Source organism: Phascolarctos cinereus, unplaced genomic scaffold (genome assembly GCF_003287225.1).
Source record: "Phascolarctos cinereus isolate Bilbo 61053 unplaced genomic scaffold, phaCin_HiC Scaffold_4;HRSCAF=312, whole genome shotgun sequence".
NCBI classification, from domain to species: Eukaryota; Metazoa; Chordata; class Mammalia; order Diprotodontia; family Phascolarctidae; genus Phascolarctos; species Phascolarctos cinereus.
Window position 1 is genome coordinate 570260686 of NW_027555847.1, and position 21620 is coordinate 570282305.

The 21620-nt window shown below is 37.3% G+C and overlaps 1 protein-coding gene across 4 annotated transcripts in view; it reads right to left on the bottom strand.

The window, feature by feature from the left end:
* FARS2 (phenylalanyl-tRNA synthetase 2, mitochondrial) overlaps positions 1 to 21620 on the bottom strand; it is a 623068-nt gene that overhangs the window by 506044 nt on the left and 95404 nt on the right. The window lies entirely within an intron of this gene.

A 21620-nucleotide genomic window follows, 5' to 3' on the forward strand; every position in this document is an offset into this window, starting at 1 on the left:
ACTCCAGGCCGGGTGCTCTATTGCACTGCACCACCTACTACCTGCCCCTAGCTAATCAGCTTCATAGAAAACAACAACGAATCTCTGTTCTTTAGGACAGCGAGCATTTTCCTCCTTCCACAATTTATGCAAATTTCAGTTTCACTGAAGACAAAAATCATAAAATACAAACATAAGCATTAACTACGTAAGTGAAGGTCATGAAGAGGAAATGAGTTCAGCAGTAAAGCAAGGAGACTTGGGATCACGCCCTAGCTCTGTTCCAGACTGGCTGTAGGGCCTTGGACTAATAATGCAAACTCTCAAGGCCTCTCAACTTTCTCATCTTTAAATGTGTATACAGCAGATGTGACTGTCTAAGTAATGACGCAGAATAAAAGGTTAGAAGGCAGAAATAGGAGATTACTAGCAGGCTTTAAGAGAAAACAATTTAAGAGGTGTTAGAAAGGGAGAAGAAAAATATTAGAGATGTGAAAAGGAAAATGAAGCTATCTCAGAGAAACTGGATTTCAGAAAGCATGAAGATTAATGCAAGTTGTAGAGCTTTAGGGTTGATGAAACCAGCTACAAAAGGCTTGGGAACTGAGATTAGTCCTAGCAGAATTTTTCTAGATAGACTGAAAGGACCTGGAGAAAAGGAATTTGATTTGTTTTAAATTAATAGTAATAATAGCCAACTAGAATTTATGTAGAACCTTTTTAAGTTTTGCAAAGCACTTTACAAATATCATCTCATATTATTCTCACAACTCTGAGAGTTAAATGCTATTATCATCCTCATTTAACAGATGAGGAAACTGAGATGGTTAAGTGACATGCCCAGGGACATAGTGACTGAGACCAGATCTGAATGCAGGTCCTTCTGACTCTAGGTCTAGCACTCTAACCACTTTGCCACATAGTCACTATTTGAGTGGTTTTAAGAAAAGACTTTTGATTTAGAATCAAAAGGTATTCAGAAAGGACCTTTGCTTCTTCAGTAGCCAAGGGGTCTGAAAGAAATAACTCTATTTTGAACTATGAATAGAAGAAAGACTGAGACTGAAAAAGGAAGTGCAAGGTCCATAGGGCTGTGGGGGTCAAAATGGGGGTGAAACAGAGCAAATGCCTGTAAAGAGACTGTCAGACTATAGTGAATAGTAAAATGAGACTGCCTGTGGAACTTCCTGCCCAAAGTCCCCAGGCTCTCTATCTTGGAGTACTGATCTGATTCAAGCATTCTAGAAAGCAAATTGGAATGATGCCCAAAGGGCTATAAAACTGTGCATACCCTCTGACCCAGCAATACCAATACTAGGTCTGTACCACAAAGAGATCAAAGAAAAAGTACCTATATGTACAAAAATATTTATAGCAGCTCTTTTAGTGATGACAAAGAATTGGACCCTGAACACATGCCCATCGACTGGGGAATAGCTGAACAAGTTGTGCTATATGATTGTGATGGAATACTACTGTGCTATTAGAAATGAAGAGGAGGATACTTTAAGAAAAACCTAGGAAGACTTACATGAACTGATACAAAGTGAAACGAACAGAACCAGAAGAACATTGTACACACTAACAGCAATCATGTAACGATGATAAACTGTGAATGACTTAGCTACTCTCAGCAATACAATGATCCAAGACAGCTCCATGAAAAAAGGCTATTTACCTCCAGAGAAAGAACATGATGGAATCTGAATGCAAATTAAAGCATACTTTTTTTTTAACTTTCATTAGTATTCTTGGGGAATTCTTTGTCTGTTTTCTTTTGCAACATAGCTAACATGGATATGTTTTACATGACTCCACATGTATAATCAATATTAATCTGCTTGCCTTCTGGGGAGCAGGAGAGGGAAGGAGAGAGAGAATTTAGAACTCAAAATCTTAAAAAACTAATATTAAAATTTTTTGTTTACATGTAATTTTAAAGAAAATTTAAAAAAGAAAAGATGGAAGGTTAATCAGAGACACTTTTTTACTGAAAAGTGCATAGAGTAAGAATAAGTAGTAGAGCTGAAATTAGAAAGAAAATACAACCTGTACCAAGATATTAAGATTCTTCAACTCTCACTTCAAAGTATATTCAATATACTTCAAATGCTACCTCCTCCAGGAAAATTAGGCAGCATAATACTGTGAAAAGACTTCTAAATTTGAAAGTAGAAGGCCAGAATCAATATCCCAGCTCTGCTATTTTTAATATTAAAGTTTTCTTATCTGTAAAATTAAGGAATTGTGCTTTTGTTCTCATTGGATGACCTCTAAGGTACCATTCAGCTTTAACTCTACAATCACACAGTATTCTACCCACTTCAGTGAAAAAGACTTCAAATGAAAGAACCACACAAGGAAAGAGCCCTTGGGTTGTAGTTTTCTGAAGACCAATGAAGAATTAGGGTACAGAATGAGGAGATAAAGATATATGTAGATATATCTATACATATAGATATTTGAAGAGTTGGCTATGTCTATTTGTTATAAGAAATTTCTTTTTCTTTTCTGTTTCAATGGGATGGGGTTGGAAAGGAAAACAATGTTATCACTTCAAGGTTTACAAAGTGTTTTATAAATATTATCACATTTTAACCTCAAAACAACTCTGGGAGTAGCTATTATTATCTACAGCACACAAATGAGGAAATTGAGGCTGAGAAAGTTTAAAGTAATAATAATAACAGCTAATTTCTATACAGTGCTTACTATGTGCCCAGGCACTATGCTAAGTGATTTACAATAATTATGTCATTTGATCCTCACAACAATCTAGGAGGTAGGTGCTATTATTATTACTATTATCCCCATTTGACAAATGAGGGAACTGAGGCAAACAGAAGCTAAGTGACTTGCACAGGGTCACAGAGTTAGTAAGTATCTAAGTGTGTATTTCACCTCAGGTCTTCCTGACTCCTGGTCCCAGTATTTATTCATTGTGCCACCTACCTGCCTCTTTTTAGAGGAGAAGAGGGGATTATAAATGTGAAATGTTGCATTCACTTTCAGATGAGATTACTGCATTATTAATTTTATTTAAATGTTTTACTCCCACAAAGTGAGAGTAATCTTTGTCTGTAATGTAAAAACAAATCAATAAAACTTTTAAAGCTATATTTTATACTATAGTTATCTGTATATGTACCATATTCCCCTATCAGACTGTGAGTTCCATTAGGGTAGTGGCCATGTCTTATGTATTTTTGTATTTCTTCCAAAATCTATCACAGTTCTCTAGACGGAGTAGGCACTTAGTATTTGTTGAATAAAAAAATAAATTTCTCTTGCTTTTAATGTGTAAATTTAGGTAATTTGTGATTAATATTTATACTGCTCTTTTCATAAGCTATATTTTCAGAAACTAAGCTATAATTAGATTGGGTCATATGATTTCCTATCACTTCCCAATTATCTGCACATGGAAGGGTAGAAAAAAATCCTCTAACGGCTGAATCAGAAAACACACAACCTAGTCGCTATTATTGGAATTGTAAGTGAGATGTAGGAGAAAACAAAAGGCAAACTTTGCAAGCTGAAACAGAATTAAATGATAGCAAAAAACAGAAAAACAGACAGAGATGGGACAGCAGCAGATGGATAAAGGGCAGACTAGAAACAGTTAAATTAAGAGGTTTTAAGAAATCCAGAATATACTAGTAAGCTCTTCATTGAACAATTGTATTGAACTACTAAGGAACTGCCTAAGATTGTGAGTCTTTCTATCAATGGTCATAAATTTTCATATGGGCTCCCTTCCCCACCTTCTCGGTCATTTGGGCACAAGATAATTTTGCTTTATTACTGTGGTTCACCACAAAAGTGAGCAGTGCTTCCCAAGGACCCCAGCTCTGTTCAAGATGACTACTATGCGATCTCTGCAGTCTTAATGAGTAATGCTATGTTTTATTTTAAGTTCTCTGGCTGGCGTCAGGGAAGGGGAAGTCACTTTTCTCAGAGTAGTTAAATTACTGTTTTCACCAGGCCTGAACCATTTAAGGTCTAGAATTAATTAAAGATCCTGATAGATAGATAATCACACTTCTGTCTACCATTACTATTTGAATACTTATGAATTCAAAGAAGGAAATAAACTCCTCTAAAGATTCAAAAAGTATGTTTTCCCGTTACAACACAGGATAGAGCAATGCCAACAGGAAAGAGAACCTTTGAGGCAGAAATAGGCAGTGCAGGGACCATTTGTATATTTGTAGTACAGGAAGGAAACCAGTAGCACCTTACTATTAATAAATATTCTTGCTTGGATAAAAAAGAAGTCCATCTTAACTCAAATGGGATCAGCTTCATTTCTACATCATTGGTCTTGACAAAGCATTTAAGGCAGGGATTACAGTGATACTTTAAGAACGAGCTGCATCTTGCTGCCTGGGGCACATGGTTTCCATAGGGTTAGCAGAAGAAGGGTTGAAATATTAATGAGCAAACCATTCGTCAAGAAAATTATTCAAGAAGTTGGCAGCTACACAAAGAGGGTGAACCCTGTGAGATGAAATGCCAAGGCATGCTGATCAAAGGGCCTTAGAAATCATCTGACTCTCAGGTCTTCTTTCCTAATAGCTTACCTTTGTAAGAATGACTTTTTTTTAAATAAATGAATTTGTTGATGAGATGAGGGAGGAATAATGTGGAAGGGGGAAAAGAATATGACTCCAAAGAGTCATTATCAAAATATAAGTCACTCCCCTTCATTCAGAAGATCAGTTCTTAATGTGTCACTACGATTCTGCAGGGAAATAACTATCAGTAAGATCTTAGCTAACAGAATGTCCCACTTCCACGACTGAGACTTTTGAAGATGCTTGGTCACGTCGGGAGCTTTATAATTATTCAAGGGCGGCAGAATACACTGGAGAAAAATGTTCTGTGATAGACAGAAATACACATGGAAAAAAAACCATGGCTTTTTAAAGGTCTTCAAAAAAGGAGGTGCTGGGCTACCAAGTGAAATTGGATCCACTGCACCAAGTCAGAAGGTTAACATCCATAATTAAAAGGATGCCCAAGGGAACGACTTTGCAACCAAAGATCTTCCCAATATGAATTCTTTCTGAGGATCATTAACAAGAATGAAAAGATGTCATCGTGGTTTGGAATGGAAGACGTGCTTTGATTCCCTCCCTGGTAACTTTTCACTTGAAGAGTAGCATTAGGATTAGTAAAAATAAATCCAGATTATGAATGTCACCTAGACCAAATGATTCCAGTCCTCGACAAGCCAGCAAGCAAATTTCATCCCAACAGAGATACAGAAATCTGTACCCTTAAAAAAAACAAAAGGAACAATGACAAAGGTGATTTATAGTTCTTTAGCACCTATACAGGCTTAGTTGGGCAATATTCAGATTGCTAGGTATTCTGAATTTATAACAACTATTTTTCAACACGTAATTTATCATTTACTTGTGTTTTTTTAATGGAAAGCATCTAATGAATGGGAGTTCCATATTTTCTATGTTCAAAATATGTTGGTATTATTAATTACTCACTAAATTCTGTATCAAAGGACTTTTATAATCTTGCTAACTTATACCTTTATAGCAGTTTTTAAACAGAATTTGCTTAGCCAATTGAAAAGAATCATGTGAATATAATGAAATAAAATTTTCATCCTGAAATAACTTGGTAAGTAGAATGGCTACTGCAAGTAAAATCAAAATATGTTCTGAATCAGCCTCACTAAGCTGCCTATTAAGAGTTACTTTAAGCAATGAAAAAATAATAAAGTGACATGGAAGAAACTGCCTCCAAGTGGCAAATTCCTCTAAATCACAGAATTTAGAATTAGAAAGCGCCATCTAAATTCTTCATTTTACACATTAGCAAACTCATATGTAAAGACCTAAAGGTGGAATGACTTTCCAAAGATGACCCAGTTAGTAAACAAAGGGAGGAGCCAGAGTTTAAGTTCCAAATCTTTTGATTCCAAAGCCAGGGCTCTTCTCAGTATACCACAATGATATTGTCCAAATGTACTCAGAAAATCAGTTAGTTCTGAACCATTCCAAAGAAGTTTCTGCAAATACAATGCCATATTTTACTCTAACAATGACTTAAAGACAAAATCCTGTTACTAAATTTTCACGTAGTTTATATTTAGGCCAATAGTTTTCTACATGGATGGAAGCAACCTGAAAAAGAACATTTAGCTACAAAAGGTGAATATTCTTTACACATGTATAGTATAAAACCTATCATTAAAATCATTATTCTGAATTTCCACATCCCTATACTCCCAAGAATTTCAAAATAGATCATTCATTAACCTTGAATATTACCTACTCCTCTTTCAAGCTTTAAACACACATCAAATCAGAAACCAAGGTGTAGAATGAGGTACATATGAGTGTAACCAGTTAGAGAGATTTTCAATTTCTAATTGAAACTATATTGCATTACACACACTAAAACATACATGGGGGGAAGGAGGAAACAGGGGGGAGAGTGGCCTCACTTTTTATCTGCTGCTCTGCCCAGTTTCAACTCAACTTAAAGTCCATATTGTTACTTCCACATGAAGATGAGACACTACAGAGAGGACAGAAAAGGGAATAAGCATTTATATAGCACTTACTTTGTGCCAGGCACTGTGCTAAGCACTTTACAAATATTATCTCATTTGATCCTCACAACCTTCCAAAGTGGATGCTGTTATCATCCCCATTTCAACAGTTAAGAAAATTGAGGCAAACAGATGTTAAATGATTTGTCCACAGTCACACAACTATTAAGTGTGTGAGACTGGAATTCAACTCACTCCACTTTGCATCTACTGCCTTGCCTGGTTTCAGCTCCATGGAACAAGATACCCCTGCTGTCACGTTCCCCCTGCCCTTTCCTTCCTCCTTTTATGTGTTGTCTCCACCTTTATATTATAAGCTCCTTGAGGCCAAGGATTATCTTTTTATTTACTGTATTTCCAGGGCTTAGCACAGTGACCGGCACATAGTAGGTGGTCAATAAATTTTTATTGGATTGGAAAAAAAAATAAAGACACAGCAGTGGAGTCAAGGTCAATGCATTAAGAGTCCATATCCAACTGAGACTTCAGATTCTGGAAAATGAAGCAACTTAGCTTAAACGGAAAGAACACTGAGTGGAAATGAAAGAGGCCCTCAGTTCAAATCCCTACACTGCTACCTTACTATCTGTGTGAAAATATGCAATTCATTTAAATTCTCTGAGTCTCAATTTCTTCATTTATATAATTGTATAATTAGAATATGCAATTTATCAAATGTGTACTGTGTTCCAGGAACTGTGGCAGGTGCTGGGGACAGCAGGACAAAAATGAAAAAACTCTCTGCCTTCAAGGAACTTATATTCAACTGAATCATCTCTAAAGTACCTAATGGCTTTATATTCTATGATCTTATGATGTTGAAAATCTTCCATTTTCTCATGTCAACATGTCTTTATCTACAGAAATAGTAAAATATATTTGTCCTTCCCTAACAACTTTTTCTGGGCTTTTCGTGATAGTTAATGACTTACAAAATTTGAAAGAATATGAGAACGTTCTTTCTCCTTGTAATAGAAACAAATAAAAATGTCATTCTGGCTCTCTTAAAGGTAAAGAATTTCATTATGTTAAACTCACAATTCTTTGCAATTAAAAAAAAAGCTAGAACAGGAGTGAAATAGAATAATGCTCATTAAAAACAAAATGCAATGACATAGTTTTCATGGGGAATAAGGTGCTCCACAGAAGGAATTTTACCAGAGATTAAATAATTTGCCCAAAATCATATAACTTGTTAAAGGTACAGTTAGAGGTACAGAGTCAGAACAGACTTCAGAGGTCCCCTAGTTCAATTGTCCTTGAACAAAAATCCTCTCTTGAATGTCCTCAATAAGTGATCATCCAATTTGACGTTTGTTTGAATACCTTTTATCTGAGGGGGTGAGGTGCGCACCACCCTCAAAGAGGAAATCTATTCCACTTTCAGACAGGTTAAGCAATTTACTGCTGCCTCCATTCTGACAATGTTATCATTTTTGTATTTATACAGACAAATAAATACAAAATGAATGCAAAGTCATGGGATTAGATGAGGGATGCAGGGAAATCAGAACAGACCTCTGGTGGAATGTGGTACCTCTTCTGAGTCCTATAAAGGAAGCCAGGAGTTACAAAAGGTTGAATCAAGAAGAAAATATTATAAGTATGGAGGGCAGCCCATAAAAAAACAAAGAAAAGAGATAGACTATATAACAGAAAAGAGATAGATTCTAACTGTCTAACAACAAATATATCAATTTGGCTAGAAGACAGAATGCAGGAAAGATAGTGCTAGGTAACCATCCTAGAAAGATGCTGGAGCCAGACTATGTAGGGCTTTAAATGCCAAACAAACAGGCTTATACTTTATTCTAGAAATAACAGGGACCCACTGAAACTTCTGGAGAGGGAGAATAGTGTGGTCAAAACTGAATAAGCCATGTGATGTAACAGAAAGAAAATTAGATTTTAAGTAAGAAGAGGTCAAGGTAGGAAACTTACTTCCAACAGCTGCTAGCTACGTGACCACAGACAAGACATTTGGACTCTCTGACTCTGTTTCCTGACTTACAAATGGAAATAATTATCTCTATAGAAGCTACTTTACAGTGTTGTAGTGAAGACCAAATAATATATAAAGCACTTTTAACTGATTGAAGAACTATAGAAATGCCAATTCATTATTATTATTAAAGTATAAGTGAGGTCTGTATGCTACATTTCCCTGTATACAGGGAAATAGGGGAAAGTAGTTAGAGGAACATTAACATTTCCCCATTAGTTATAGAAAGATCATTGCCAAGAAAAGTGAATATGAATGACAAATAGGAATATTGTGGGGAGCAGTTGGGTTCAAACCACCAATGTTTTCACCTGGCAAGCATTTTTACATCTGTAGGAAAGAAGTCAAGGATCAGATGTGTTAGTGCAAAGAACACTATCAAGAGCACCTAAGTCAATCTAGCAGAAAGAACAAACAAAGCAACCTGAGGGAAAAGTAAGGATGCAGCATGCACCAGACACGTCAAACTACTACCTCCGCTCAGACCCAGATGGAGATAGCCTAAGGGCCCTAGGAATAGCAGTGCCCTTCAAACCCAATCCTTCTTCCATCCCTGTCCCTACCTCCACTAAGAAGGGGATCAGCCCATGTAGAAGTTCCAAGTAACAAATACCTAGAAATGGAAGTTCTAATCACCAAAGCCCTGGACACCATCAAATGGTTCAGCATCACAAATGGATATAAATTTATCATGGAAATAACACTGAAGAAGATGAATTACTATCTGCTTTGCTTCTGTACTCCATGTCACCTTCTCTCTGATTTAACATCTAAAACCTCTTATGTGTGTTGTCTCCCCCATTAAAATGTGAGCTCCCTGAGAACAGGTACTGTCTCTGATTTTCTGTTTCTATCTCTAGACTTTAGCACAGTGCTTTACAAATAGTAAGTGCTTAATAAATGTTTTTCATTCATTCATTTATTTATCTATACGTAGAAGAACTGGGTGTGACTCCCAGCTCTATTGTCTACAACATATATGACTTTGGGTAAGACAGATAATGCAGTGGATAGAGTGCCAGGCCTGAAGTCAAGAAGACTCATCTTGTGAGTTTAAATCTGGCCCCACACACTAGCTGTGTGACCCTCGGTAAATCACTTAACCCCCTCTGCCTCAGTTGCCTCACCTATAAAATGAGCAGGAGAAGGAAATGGCAAACCACTGCAATGTCTTTGCCAAGAAAACCCTCAATGGGGTCATGAAGAGTGGGACATGACTGAAATGGCCAAATAAGAAGTCACTTCTGTCACCTGGACTCAGTGTCCTCAGCATCCTCATCTATAAACCGAGGATGGTCTAGATCAGAGGTGTCAAATATATAGTCAGGATAAGATTAAAGTGTAACTAGGAAATATTTAGCAAAATAAGATACAATAAAACATAGATAATATTACATTTTAAAACTAAGTCTATATGCAACCTGCAGGGATCCTTCTGTATGGATTAGTGGACCCATTTCTGTGTTTGACACTACAGAGTCTAGATCATTTCTAAGGTCCCTTCAAGATCTAACTTCCCTAATCCTATCTCTGAATAAACTTAAAGATAGCACAGCTACTCTGCCCCAAACAAGTGACCCAATACTGGCAGAGCGTTATGTCTGGTAGTCAGAGTGGAACCTATATATACGAAAGAAGATTTTCATTTAAAGGAGAAGGAAGACCAAAGCTATACCTCAGTATGATAATAAGTTTCACAGGTAGAATGTTGCAAAGATTTAAATTTAAAGTCATTTTATTTTTATGAAAGTCATTTTATCTATCTCAGTAATGTAAAAAGCTAGTTTCTTATAAAGACCTCTAGATAGATAGGTTTACATTGTTAATAATTAACTATTTCCTCACTTCTTTCCCATTAATTATGATGTTATTGAAAGGTTATAGATATGACAGCTTTCTAAATAAATACAACATGAAATTTTGGATGGGCACACTCCCATAAATATTTGAAATCAGAGAGAAGGCAAAAGAGTGGCACCACTGGCACCTGGGCTAGAGCTCCTTCCCCAAACCAGAATGAGAGTAAGGAGCTGAAGAGAAGGTGCTACCATTGGGAAGGTCTAGTTTGGGTTCTCGGGGACTAGATAGGAAGCGTCTTTCCTGGAAGCCTCTTCCTCTGGAATTTATAAACTCAGGGGCTAGACCTCCTCTGCCTCGAGTCAACAGAAGTTTTATTGTTATTGTTCCATGGCTCTGTCATGATGTCTGACTCTTCATGATACCATGGACCATAGCATGCCAGTCCCTTCTATCCTCCCACTATCTCCTCAAGTCTGTCCAAGTTCATGTTCATTGCTTCCATGACACTATCTATCCATCTCATCCTCTGCCATCCCCTTTTCTTTTTGTCTTCATTCTTTCCCACATCAGGGTTTCTTCCAATAAGTCCCATCTTCCCATTATGTGACCAAAATATTTAAGCTTCAGCTTCAGTATTCGACCTTTCAGTGAAGAGCCTGAATTAATTTCTTTAAGTATTGACTGATTTGACCTCTTTGCTGTCCAAGGTACTCTCAAAAGTCTTCACCAGCACCACGATTGAAAAGTATTTATTCTGCAGTGCTCAGCTGTCCTTATAATCCAACTCTCAGAGCCATACATTGCTACCAGAAAAACTTTGACTATATGGACCTTTGTCAGCAAGGTGATATCTCTGCTTTTTAGTATACTGCCCAGAATTGCCATAGCTCTCTTTCCAAGAAACAAGCATCTTTTAATTTCAAATCACCATCTGCAGTGATCTTTGAGACCAAGAATATAAACTCTAGCACTATTTTCCTTTATTCTCCCTCTATTTGCTAGAAAGAGATGGGACCAGCTGCCAAGATCTTAGCTGTTGTTTGCTTGTTTGTTTTAATGTTAAGCTTTAAGCCAGATTTTATACTCTCCTCATCAAGAGGAAGTAAGGAAGAAAAGTTTTATACCTCTCCAAACTCAGTAACCCATCTCTCATCTTTGCACAGTCTGTCTACCATTACCACCACAGTGCAGGCAGGTAGGGCCATTCACAAATAATCAGATTCCTGACTCACTGTCCTAGCTCATGACCTAATCCCTCACCTAAACTATTCCAACAGCCTCTTAACTGATTACTCAACTTCTAATCTCTATTCTCTACAATCTATGCTCCATAAATGTGCCAAAAGAATCTGGCCATGTCACATCCCAACTCAAAAATGAGGAGTGGCCCCCAAGCGCCTCTAGATCAACATAGCATTTAAAAAATTTGTAGATTCCAATAACACTGTACCACTAATTTCTGCATTGGATCATTTGTTTGGGACAAAGTAGCCTTGCTATCTTTATGTTTGCTCAGAGATAAGATCAGGGATTTTATACCTTGAAGGGACCCTAGAGATTATCTAGACCAGTGGTGTAAAACTCAAATAGAAACAGGACCTCTAATCCAGCCCTGCCTCCCCAGACTTGTTTCATTTACTTTCTTTCATATACTCAATGTTCTACATGTCTCCAAACTCAGCATCCCATCTCCCACTTTTGCCCAAGCTGTCTTTTCATGGCAGGAAAGCATTCCCTCTTCCCCTTGGCCTCTTAAAATATTCAGTCTCTATTCAGGCTCAGCTCAGCTGCCACCTTTGAAGGGAATCTTTCTTAATGCTCCCCTGGTTTTGGTGCTTCCTCCCTCTTCAAATTATCTCATTTTTACTTCACGATATACGTGCTGTATTTCTCATCAGAATGTAAATTCCTTGAAGAGGGGGATTGAATCTTTTTGTTTTGTTTTGTTTTGTTTTGTCACTGTATCCCCAGTGCCCAGCACATAGTAGATATCTGATAAATGTTTTCTGAATTATTGAATTGAAAAATGAGGATGAAGACAGACACCAAAAATCTTAAATTAATCTCTTTACTTCTAAAATGGTTGCTAACATACTCCATTTCCTAGTCTATTTCCAAAAGTCAGTCAGTCAATAAGCATTTATTAAATACTTAATAGGTGCCAGGCACTATGATAAGCTATACTAATACATTTTAAAAACCAAATTATCAAAGAAACAAATCACAAGTATTTGAAGCCTTATTTTTTTATATGAATTTGTTATATTTACTATCAACAAGCATTCTCTAATTGAGAAATAAATGCTAAAAGGACAAGAAAAACACAAATAAAGAAAATAATCATATGCTAACTCTCCATTTTCCATCAGTTTAGATTTTTCAAATGGTCCTTTCTCCCATCAAGCTTACAGTCTAGCAGGGGATATGATTCCTCCACAGATAACTAGACTACAAAAAATAAAAACAAAAAACATCATCAGTGTATTAAGTGTAAAAGCTATGTGACGGCTGAAGCAGGGGAGGGAATATTACTATTGAACAGTGCAGGCGGGGGAAAGAGAGAAGGCTTCATTCAAGAGGTAGCATGTAAGCTGGGTTTTAAAGAACTGATAGAAATTCATTACAATACTTGGGGAAGAAAAGCTATTCCTGGATTAAAGGCTAGTAAAAGCAAAGGCAGAGGAAAGCAGGAAAGTGAGAGCTGTGTTCAGGGGACAGCAAGCTTGGCATAGAGTGCACTGAAGGGAGTAATACAACAGAAGACCGGAAAGATAAAGTGGCTCCAGACTGCTGTTATTTTAACCAGATTTTGGAGTCCAATCAAAAGTTTTTTATCCATTCTCCTAACAAGAAGAGGAAAATAAGACATGAATATTATTTAGTTGGGTATCAGTGAACTAAAGCATCCACCAAGGAGAATATCCAAATCAACCTCTAGAAATATGATAGGACCAATATCTACCAGGATTTCCCCAGGACTTCCTCTCCTTCCTCCCAACATGGGTTAAGGGGGTTACACACAACTTCCATTATTGGAATCAGCCACTAGGTAGTGCAGCAGATAAAATTCCAGGCTTGGAGTCAGGAAGACTCCCCTTTCTGAGTTCAAATCTAGACCCAGATACTTACTAGCTATGAGACCCTAGGCAAGTCACTTAACCCTATTTGCTTCAGTTTCCCCATCAGTAAAATGAGCTGGAGAAGGAAATGGCAAACTACTCCAAAATCTTTGCCAAGAGAACTCCAAATGGGGTCACAAAGAGTCAGAAACAACCAAAGAACACCTCCCAAAAAATAATAATAGTATTTATATAGCACTTTAAGATAAGCCTATTTCTGCCTTCCTTCTCACCACCCCACATACACACACACATTAAGGATTAGTTTTCCCTAGAAGTAGACAAAGCTCTCCTGGGGATATGACTGGCCTCTGTTTCCCTTGATCCAGCTTCCTGGTCACTGAAAGCCACAAAAGTTCCACTTCTCAGACTTGGTGACTGTCTTGAAACACCATCACCTTCTCTGCTTGACTAGACTTATTCCCATAAGTAAGAAGGGGAGGTCATGTCTACCAAAGGTAAAAACAGGTTCTACTGCATGATTGCTGATATCCTTTCTATGTTCTAGCTAGATAAACCCTTTTTTGTCAAATGTTCAATAGACTACAAGTGTCTTATTTCATCTTAGCATTGAACCTGAACTAAGCAGATACTGGTAATCAGGCCTACCCCTAGCAAGGAGCAAACATCACCACCACCACCACCATCATCATCATCATCATCATCATCATCATCATCATCATCACCACATTAACAAAAATAGCCAAAATTTATACAGCATTTTAAGGTTTTCAAGTACTTTTACATATATTATCTCATTTGATAATAACAATTCTGTGAAATAAGCACAATTGTTAGCTCCATTTTATAGAAAAAGACATTGAGCCACAGAGAAGCTAAGTGACTCACCCACAGTCATGTAGCTAGGAAGTGTCTGAGGCAGCAAACACAGGTCTTCCTAATTAACCAGTTGAACACTGTCTACTCAGCCATTACAGATGAATCATCACCACCCTGTATGTGTCCCAAATTCCTGCAATTTTATTGCTTCCCCTCTGTCACTGTAAAAGCCCCATTAAAGAGTTCTCAGAAGAGTGAAAAAAAACAAATCTGTTCTTAGCCTGACTTCTTCTCACCTTCTGGTGTAGCCTAGATGACAGAAAGACAGCTTCATAGACATTCAATGGGAGGAATAACTGAAGATACAGCTATTCACTTACTCTTCAGGAAAAAGCCTTACTAATCAATCATAGCACCTCTGGCAGATGAAAGACAGATTTAGAGACGTATCTGTAAATAGTATCTCAGCTGAGGTCTACAGCTGAGACAAAGCAGAAGTACGAGTTACAGCCCTCACTGCAGGGGATAGGCCAATTAGCCATTGTACTCTCCAGGGGAATGAGTTGGTTAACAGAGCTATAGACCCCCTCCATCCAAGGGAGAGGCTTACTAACCACACCATTTGTACTGAATCGTCTGACAGTTTTAGAAGACCCTGAAGATGGGGAGACAACTGGAGACCAACTGGGAAGAGAAAAATCCTGGGAGATAGCAGGTAAGATACACCTAGTAAGGATCAAGAATGAGCAATAGCCTAACAGGGAGGAAGCCGTATGATGACAACAATGCTCTGCAGCACTGGAGGCACATCTCCAGCCTCATGTGCCTTATGCAATCACTTCATCCAGGTACACTGGTCACACATATTCCTCACAAGCATTTATGTTCCACATGTGATTCATATATACTTCCTCCTGGGCACATGGGTATTTGCAAAGGAGTAAGCTCAAGACATATTATTATTTTATTAATTGGCATTTCATTAAATGCCTGTGTTCTGAACTGTATCCTTTAGTTGATAAGTAAATGTATCAACAGAGACTCATAGGTTCTGGCTTGGAGAAGAAGAAAGGGAAGGAAGGGAAAAAGAGAAGAGAGAAAAAAAAAGAAGGGAGGAGGGTGAGAGACAAACAGGAACAGAGACATAGAGATTTCCTAATTATTATTAAGATACTTAATTTTGCAAACATGAAAGTCTATGAAGCAAGATGATATAAGGCCTACACATTTGGAAAATAAAGAAAAAACAAAACAAAAAATTAGATTTGGGGGAAACAAAAAGCAAGATATTTTAAATAAGATACTGTAGGTAGACACACTATAAAATATAAAGTCCTATATAGATGTAAGCTATTATAACAGTCAGTAACATTCTACTTTGTCCTGTCAACTAATAAGCGGGAAACAGGTGAGACACACACAACCTATCTGTCCACATCTTTTCTTCTATTTCTATTTCCTTTCCTCTAAAACAAGTTGTACCACCTATCCTTCAGCCCTACCTCAACTCATTCATTGGAATGGAAAACTTTCTATAAAAGGTTTGGCAGATGACAGATAAAAACCAGTCTGACAGAATGACAGCTTTTCTAACAATGAACCAATTCCTCTGGACCACAGCAGTGTTTTGTTTTGTTTTATTTTTTCCCTAATGAAAGTATAAGAGCAGTTTAATTTCATTCATCTCCTACCCACCCCCCATACTTTCCTTCATCTTCTAGGGATTCTAACACTTTAACCTCAATCACAAGTTATAAGATAAGGAATCTAATTCCAGGAAAAGTGAATGCAAAACTGGCTAAAAACCTGAAAGCAGGAAACTATGGACATTAAATCTCAGGGAGGAAAAATCATCCATTTCTACCTGATAGGGGGCAGAAAAGGTGAAGGAAAGAACATTTGTAAAGTATTCCAAGTCCTTAGAAGAAAAGATATATGAATCACTCTTCAAGCTTAGTAGCCTTAATTTCAGGATTTATATTTAGTCGATTGCTTTCATCTGCATATGCTGCTGACCCTTTTTCCCTATCTTTGGAGGAGGTAAGGCAGGAAAACTGTGAGAACATAAAGGCTAAAGCTGCTGCCAATAACTCTAATAAGGGCATCAGTTTTTTCCCTCATTCTAAAGCTAACTGTAAGTAACAGATAAAAGCAAATGAACCTGGGGCTCTGGACTTCTGTTCAATAAAGGAGCTTTCATACTGCATTGTAGAGATGAGTTGGGGGTGGGAAGGGAATGTATCCCAGTTCCCTTGCAGTCCCACATGGTGAACAGAAGACCACTCCTGCCTTTAAAGGAAGCTGGTAGTACAAAATTTATGAAATATTTAGAAATCAATCTACCAAAGCACATTCAATACCCAAAGGACACGAACAAACTGTTTTCAAAAGAACGGCATATTATCAACAACTACACAAATAAATGCTCCAAATCACTATGAAGAGATATAAATTTTTTTTTAATCCTAAGGTTTCACCTTATGTTCAGCAAACAGGCAAAGATGACAAAAGATGGTTAAGAGTCTATAGCAGAGAGGCTGTAGAAAGACACAACAATGCACTGTCAGTGGAACGGTGACTCAGGACAATTATTCTGGAAAGCAATTTGAAATCACGTGAAGAAGGTGACTAGAAATGCTAGGCATGTACCTCAAGGAAGTCAATGACAAAAATTTATAGCAAAATATTCATAGCCGCACTTTCTGTAGTAGGATAAACTAGAAACAAAGGAGATATCCATAAGTTGGGGAAAGACTAAACTAACTGTGGTACATAAATGAAACAAAAAGTTACTTTACTGTAAGAAATAATGAGCCTGATATAGAGATGCATGGAAAGACATATATATGGAGGCAAAGTAGGTAGAGCCAGTAAAGCAGTACACACAATGACTAAACCAATATAAATGGGAAGGAGATTAAAGAGTAAAACATTCAAAACTGAATCCTTTGAAGTTAAAATAGCAAAATTTGACCCCAAAGAAGAAATAAAAGATGATACTTCTCCCTAATCCTTTGCAGCAATGGAGAACCATAAGCACAGGACACTACATATGCATCAGTGACTTTTTTTAATGCTGTATAACTTTCAATTCTGTCTAACTTTCTTTTCTTCCTTTCTTCATGCTTTCTTGGAGGGGGTGGCTCTCTGAGAAGGCATAAGGGGAGGAATATAGTGACAAAAGTAGATGATATAAAAACAAAAGATATTGAAAAAAATTCTTTTAAGTAGCTAGTAATAAATCAGGGCACTAGACTGAAGAGGAACACACCAAAATACCAACGTTCCAAAATCTGTTTAGAATTCTGAGATGGATTAATTCTACAAGTGCTCTACTACTCCAACTCCATTCATTCATTCACTCATTCATTCATTCATTCATTCATTCATCAAGTATTTATCAAGCACTGGAGACACAAAGAAAAAAAAAAGAAAACCTTTTCAGTCCTCAAGGAACTCACATTCTAATGGATACAAGTAATAGATGACCATTAGCAAGACCATATCAAGCTAATCTCCATCTAATTGTACATGTTCTCCAATCCCAGTCACAGTCTCCATGTACAAAGGCCTTGCCTATAATATTTCCCTATTAAAAATAAGTCCTACTGCTCCACAGGCCACTAATATACAAATGGTCCCTTTCATAGCTCATCCCATTGCAGTCTCTAAAATCCCTACTGTATATGAGAAAAACTTGATAACAAACAATCCAATCTCATAGCAGTATTCCCTTTCCCCCTTTTTGTAGAAAGTGTAATATGCTAACACGCTGATGGCAGAGGTCCCAACTATCTCAGAAGCAATGTGAAAAGATAAATCAGGTATCAGGGAAATGTAAACACTCAGAAGAGCCCCCACTCTTCATCTCATAAACCTAAAGTTCTGGGACCAACAGTGAATTCGTCCAAGGGCATTAATTATTCATTAAAGAACTATTCGTTTTTAACATTTTCAGAGTACACATTAGCAAGGCTGTGGCTTTAAAAGGAAATTCAAGTAAGTCCCCCTTACAATAACACCTTTAAAAATACACTGTATTGACATGTGCATTTTCTTCTCCTTAGCCATAGACTTTACTCACCTCAATTTGGAGGAAATGAAGTTTGTTTTCTATGCATAATTTCCCCCATGCAGCCACAGTCAGCAAGAGGAGCTAAAAGGCTGGAACTAAGTTGACTCCCCACTCTGTGCTTCTCAGAAACTATTCCCCCCAGAAGCAACTCAGTTTATATCGGTGTATGACCAGGTAAAAAGTTGAAACTAATTTGTTTTATCTTTTTTGTAGTTATGAAAATATTGTTTAAAAAAATTTCAGTAGTCTCCAAAGTGAAAATGCAAGCCAGAAGTTAATTGCTCCTGTCATCCTGCGGTTCACTGGAGCTCTGGAACATCAGAATAACTCCACTTTGAAATGCTGATTATCTTTCCAGTAGTTTACCTCTATATAAATAATCTTTGTCTGGCTATTTTCAGTACTACTGCTGTAAAATAGCCTGCATACTTATTTTAAAATAAAAATATACCATCATAAATAAGGTTCATTGTCCCATAAAGCTGTAAAGATTTTTCAACCATGAATAGGTTACTTATGTTTTATAAATTTCCTTTGGAATTCTGGAGGTCCCTGTCAATTCATAAAACCATAAATAAAAGTTGCTTTGACTTTAAAAAAAATCGGATCATTTTATCTTTGTTCTTTGGGATAATGGGTCTTCTTCATTCCACAATTTCTGAAGATTTCTAAAATTTAGATTTGGTATGTATTTCATTCTGAACCTTGTTTACCAAATAAATTATTGGGCCTTGGTCTGGTTCAGTCTTAACAGGGATTATATAGAATGGTGAGAGTGGCAAAAAGCTTTGTAGGAAGAATTTCACAGGAGGTCACATTCTAAAAAGGGAGATAACATATGAATAACTATGTACATACAAGATATCTACAGATGTAATGGGGCTTGGTCAACAAGCTGCTTCTTCAAAACACGTGCAGGTATGCTGAATGTTTGTGATTCCCATAGCCAAGGAAGATGAGGGGCCATTCAAGTGGTGACTGAACAAGTATTGGGAATGCTTCCAAAGAGTTCTAGATGGCAAAAATGTTTTCCCTTTTCTCTCTTTCTCCCATTGGATTACAACCTCCTTGTAGGCAGGAACTTTTTGCTCCTACCCTTTACCCCTTTTTGTATCCCCCTGTACTTAGCACAGTGTTTGGCACATTGTAAATAATAAATGTTGACTGATCTAGTTGTGTTTGAAAGAAAACAAGCTGTAAGCACATGGATGGAGAGAAGCCTCTAGTTTTCCCTATCCTTTTTTGTTTGTTACTTCCTGCTTTTAGGTGAAGGAATATTTGAGACAGCTATCACTTTGTGAACTTCATGACCAGGAGAGTAAGCCACAATAAATCCAATGATAAGAGTCAAGAAAGGAGTTTGCTCCTGTATGGAAACACCAGTGCAGCCAAGGGGAACCACAGCTGAGCTTATCAATAGCTGAGCTATACATCCAATAGCCATGCTAAATTGGGACACAAAATTGGCAGGCTGTATGTTTGTAGCAGCTACTTTAACTTTGAGCCCACTTCTCCCAGGGACTCAGGTGGTAGAGGGGGGACTAAGCCACAGTGCTGGAAAGTGATGTTTATACTTCTATTCTTCATACACTTTCTCAGTAAGTATCCCTTTGTAAAAACTAATCAATGTTAATTGGTTACAATAGCACTGAGATGCTAATCACTAGTGATTGATATTGGGGACAGCATACCAGAATTAGAGCTCCAACCAACAGCTTCAGATAATCACTCCTGAACACTAAGGGAACCCTTGGAACCCTGATGAAGAGGTATAGCCTAGCTCAGGAAGCCAACCCATCTGCATGAGTGGGAGTTGGAATAAGGTCCCTCAGAGAATAGAAGGGCTACAAGTGGAGCCTCATCTGACATAAAATTGGGCCATTCGCATTTGTAGGGACTCCTTGAAGAAATCTGCTACCCTGGACTTTCACTGACGGATACCCTAGTTTGGGGAACCCACTTGAAAAAAACTGGCAATTTTTTTCTCTCTCTCTTGTTTTAGGATATAAATAGTCAATATTTTTCCAGCATGTTTCCTTTGTAAAGTTAGATCTGTTCCTATTGAGATGACTTTTGCATAATTGAATGTTGAATAATTGAATTGAATTCTGTACTAATAAGTAATCCTGCAGAAGGTAGGATTAGAGCTGTCTTGAAAGAAGGCAGTAAAGCAAAGAGGTTGAGATGAGGGGGAGGAACATTCTAGGAATGGTGGATATCCAATGCAAAAGGGAAGAGATAGGACAGAGGGGATCTTGTTCAAGCAATAGCAAGTCGATTAATGAATTCGGATAATAAAGTGTGTATAAGGAAAGTAAAGTGTTAGAATATTGGAAAGGAAGGAAGGGATCTTATAGAGGACTTTATATTTGATCCTGGAGGGAGCCATTAGAATTTAGGTAAGGCAGGATTACATGGCCAACACCAGGCTGTAGGGAAATCACTTTGGTAGCTGAGGGGAGGATGGACTGGAGTACAGAGAGCCTCCAGTCAGGAAAAAAAATTTGAAAGCTTTTGAAATATTGCAGGAAGGAGGTTAATGAGGGTGCTACTTTAGTGAGTACAGAAGAAATGTATTCAAGAGATACTGTGAAGGTAAAAACAACAGGATTTGAAAATAAGGTGAACTTTCAGAGGCTATGCTTAGAAAGAAACTGCGTATTAAAATATCCACAGATGTCATCTGTCAAAGCTAAAAGCCTTAGAGGAAAAAGGAATTCCACACTAAAGTGCATATAATATATAACTGGCTGAACAGTAAGAAACACCACTTGGTCGTCTGTCTCCCTACTCCTCCATTCCTTCTATTAAACTGCAAAAGATGCTCCACACCCCACCCCTCCTTAGGCATCTAAATACACCAGTATTCTAGAAACACCAAGCTAAATGAAACTAAGAATAACACTAAAAAACTTGATAATTATTACATTGAGACTATAGCTACAGCAATATTTGAAAATTTTGGCTCCCAACTACTACAATTGCTATATGCTACATTCCTTGAAAGGTGGCAAGTTCTTTTAAATAGTTTTAATCTCTAGATATTATATTACAGGACTAGAAATATTCTTGGGAAAGAATTTGGTAATTTCTGCATAAATGAATAGTAAAGTATGAGAGGCACTGAGAATTCTTCAGAGAACCAGTGCCAACTTGTTGATTCATGTTCTTTTCCTTGTATAAGAGAGCACACATAGAAAGACTCCTACAACAAGATCTCCAGACCACACATTCTACTCATTAGAAATACAATTGGGTTCACAAGATGATCTTTTAAAACGCAAA